We start from the raw sequence: 4,415 nt of genomic DNA on the forward strand, positions 1-4,415 counted from the left end.
AGGCAAAGGTATAAAATATAGGAGCCATTTTATTTTGGTGATCAAGACACTTAGTGAGTGTGATCACATTTAGGATTGATAGCCGTACTATTAAGAGGGATGAAACTCGTATCAGAATGCGGTTATCAAAGTGCCACTAGATGCTCTAACTCATTGCATATGCATTTAGGATCTAGTGGAGTGCTAACACCCTTGAAAATGTTTGTGAAAATATGCTAACACATGTGCACAAGGTGATACACTTGGTGATTGGCATATTTGATCAAGGGTAGTGAAGTTTAGGTGCAAGGACAAGAAACTCCACCGGCGGAGTATCAGCCTGTAGAGTGCGGATAGTCTGACGGTGCCACCGACGCCCTAGACAGAAAAATTGGAGGTCACTGTGAGTGACCGGACGCTGATCTTGGGTGGACCAGCGCATCCGGTCAGGCGTAGCAGAGAGGTCGCCAGTTTTGGTGTTGCATCGGACGTTGGACTTGAGATGCACCGGACGCTGGTTTCTGCATCCGGTCAAACTGACATGGCGACACAGTGACTAGGGTTTAGCACCGAATGCTGGTCTGTGTCCGGTCAAGATGGACCAGATGCGTCCGATCAAAGAAAACCGGATTTGGACCCTTACTATAAACGACCGAACGCTGGTGGTTCAGCGTCCGGTCAGTTTTGCCGGAGCGTCCGGTCAGTTAATTGCCGTTGTGATCTGGTGGCTCAAGTTTAACTCAGAATGACACATGGCTTACATCTGTGGACCGGACGCTGTGTCCAGGGTCCGGTTAGTATGACCGGAGCATCCGGTTAGAGCGCGATTTGCCCAGTGAAGGGGTATAACGGCTCTATTTGATAGGGGCTCTATTTATAGCCTCATGGCCGGCTCAAGGGACAACTCTTACACATTTTCATTGACATAGCAACCTTGTGAGCTTAGCCAAAGTCCTCCCACTCATCTCCATCATTGATTCATCATCTTTGTGAGATTGGGAGAGAATCCAAGTGCATTGCTTGAGTGATTGCATCTAGAGGCACCTGGTATTCGTGTTGCGCTGCGGATTTCGCTTGTTACTCTTGGTGGTTGCCACCACCTAGACGGTTGGAGCAAAGGTGGAGGATTGGCATGAGTTGGTTATTGTTCGTGGCCATCTCCGGTGATTATGAGGGGAGTTGTACCTTCCCCGACAGAGCGCCGAAAGGTAACTCTAGTAAATTGCTCGTGTCATTGAGTTACCTCACTTGTGGGTCAGTTCTTGCGGTGTCCTATCGTGTGGACGAGGTTTGTGAAACACCTCTTAGCCGTCGAACCACCAAGTGTTGGTCGACACAACGGGGACATAGCGTGTTGGCAAGCACGTGAACCTCGGGAGAAAATCGATTGTCTTTTGTCTTTTGCATTCTCCCGGTGATTGGCTTAATCTTCATCTTGTGATTGGTTCATCCCCTACACATCGGTATAATTACCCTACTCACCTATTTACATTCTTGCAAACTAGTTGATACAAGCTCTTTAGTGTAATTAGATTTTGAGAGCTTGCTTTATTATTGTTATTCATCTAGTTGAGCTCTTTAGAGTAGCAAGGTTGAGAGCTCTTAGTGAGTAGTTATATAGCAAGTTTGTGTGCCTAAGTAATCATTGCAACTAGACTTGTTGGATAGGTGGCTCGCAACCCTTGTAGAGCTAGAGCAAGTTTGCATTACACTATTTGTCACACTAATCAAATTGCTCTAGTTGATTTGTAGATTTTTAAATAGGCTATTCACCCCCCTCTAGCCATATTAGGACCTTTCACTAAGCTATACAGCGATGAAATTCACTATATCTCGATAAATTTCCTTATCTACTCGAAGCCTTATTGGAAGTTGCTGAATTCTCTCTAATGTTCCCTTCTTCATATGAGGGATAGCATAATGTTGCCCTCCTTTTGCACGCATAATCTCTATCATGCACCCTTGTAGTGTTAGGAACACACAGTTTGACTTGTCCACCGGATATTCTAAATACGCTTTTATCACATTCGACTCAATCTCTTGGATGTTTGATGGAGATGACTTCTCAAACAATGCCTGCAGAGCTGCAAAAAATCCCAGATCTAAAACATTAAGATCCGGAGAGTTGGGTGGCTGACACATTAGCCGTATATCCCACCCATCTGCTTGTGCATCACGACAAAAATCGGGATCGTCAACTGCAATATGCGTCTTTGCGTTATCTTGTTGGATGAATATAGGACGTCCTCTTTCTTCACCAGGCCATTTTTCTTTGATGGCTGGCAAGACCTTTTCAATGAGAAACTTTCGGATAGTACCCTCTCGTGACCGATGTCATGGCCTTCAGCTGCATGGTTCCTGTACATACAACCACGTTAGTGGAGTAACCAAGATTAGCAGAGTAATCCTAATTTAAATCTGGAACCTAAAATTAAACATCTTACTCCTAGGCCTGTTGGGACTTTTCCTCTTGGCTGGCTCCAAGTAAGTGAAGGGAAAAATCCCTATTTTGCCATCAAATGTGCATACGCTGTTCTCAAATCTTGGGCGGGCTTTCACGCCTAAAAACATCACCTTTTCAATGAAATTTTTGTTCTTCACAGTTCTTCGAGGGATCTGTTCGCCAGGCGCCAAGTAATAAATTTGGTTTTTCTTTGTCCGATAGAACCATTTCTCATCTATGTAAATGATATTATATAAGGATTTGAAGGTTGGATCATCTGGTATGCTTTGACTATCAAGCATATTTACGCAAAATCGCACACGTTCCTTCATGTTTTGTTCTGTTAAGATGAACTTTATGGCATTTGTATGACGCCTAAACTTTCCTTCTTTGAGCCGGTCATGCAAAGTGCTCTTTGGCATATGCAAGGCATTGGCTAGGTCACGAATGGTATGACGCTGTCTAAGCGGCACATCTTTTATGGCTTCTGGGTTAAATGGATTTTTTTTACCACAAATTTTTTTCTTTTTGTTTTCAAAAGCTAAAATTCCACCACCAGTTTGTCCATCTCGCCATACGCGCCGGACAACTCTTCACGGAACACCCATATTAGCAGCAACGGACTTCGTTACTCCTTTCTTCATCATGCCTGGAGCTGATCTTTCTAAGCACATGGCATAGATGACCCTTTTTATGTCAGGAGGATAGTGCCTCCTCCTCTTGATATTGTTAGGAGTGCCTACACACACAAAAAAACATGCTCGTGTTCAAACAGCCGTATGCGCATGGGACATGCACGCAACAACAAAAATAAATGGAAAAAACATTAACGCCGGCATCAGAACGTCCATCGGGTACTAACTTGAATCGAATGCTTCATCGGCAGCGGCGTCATTTTGGTCCATGGCATGTGCACCGTTGTCCGTTTCTTCAGTTTGGTCCATGGCGTGTACACCGTTGTCCGCTTCTCCAGCTTCAGGTTGAGCCACGGCCTCTCCTTCAGCTCCAGCTTCATCCGTGCCATCAGCTGCGTCGTTGTAGATCTCGTCGTCATCGCCATCACCTGCGATGCCACCGAAATATTACACTTGGAAAGACGCACATGAAAACATAATCGAAACATAGAAATGGAAACCATGAGTACCTTCGTTGCCGGGGTCCCAAAGGAAATCATAGTCCAAATCTAGTACGCCTTCTTCAAATTCCTCAATTTCATCCCAATCAATAGGCTGATTCAAATCTAGACCGGGCATTATGAGTAGAGGGAAGATTAAATGAGTAAGATGTGTGGTGTCTACTGTGAATAAGCATTCCCCTATTTATAGGAGGAACATACCGGAGGCACAGGCCATGGCGCCACATGCAAATCAATTTCCATTAGCGCCAATGAAAATTTGGTACGCGCCAAGGGACTAAACAGGCACGCGCTAAGGAAGGAAATTTCCGTTACATGCGAGAGAAATTAGCGCGCGCCGTGCTGCAGTTTCATTGCCGCGCCAACGGGAAAGAAAATCCATCTGCATGCATGTAGCGCAGGGCAAAGGAATAGTCCGAGCCGTTGCTTTGGCGCACGGAAGAGTGAATGGGCTTGCCGTTGATGCATGCACGTATGCGCGACAGCTAATTAATTAGACGCGGAGCCGAAGCATTCTCCTTGGAAGCCACAGCATTAAACTTGTTTATTGGTCTTGGTGAAAATGGAATGGCGCCATGTATTCACGAAGGGAGGGACACATACTGAGGATAAAATGTCTACAATGCCCTTATATTTTTTCTTTTTCTCTTTTTTTTTCTTTTTCTTTTCTGTTACCTTATCCTTATCTTCTACGATACGACTCGTGAGGCGGAGGATTCCTCTCCGACGCCCTGGTGCCGCGTGGCCGCACCCAGCGTCCCGGCCTACGTGCGGTCACGACCCCAGCATCTCCGGCGTCCGCGCGCTCGGAGCTGGTCCGGCGTCCGCGCGCTCGGAGCTGGTCCGGCGTCCGCCCGC

The 4,415-nt window shown here is 46.0% G+C and overlaps 1 pseudogene; it reads right to left on the bottom strand.

The window, feature by feature from the left end:
- Positions 1-1,785: 1,785 nt before the first annotated feature.
- On the bottom strand, positions 1,786-3,033 carry LOC136533776 (uncharacterized; annotated as a pseudogene).
- Between the last annotated feature and the right edge of the window lie 1,382 nt (positions 3,034-4,415).

The sequence above is a fragment of the Miscanthus floridulus genome, unplaced genomic scaffold, assembly GCF_019320115.1.
Source record: "Miscanthus floridulus cultivar M001 unplaced genomic scaffold, ASM1932011v1 os_1181_4_5, whole genome shotgun sequence".
Taxonomy (NCBI): Eukaryota; Viridiplantae; Streptophyta; class Magnoliopsida; order Poales; family Poaceae; genus Miscanthus; species Miscanthus floridulus.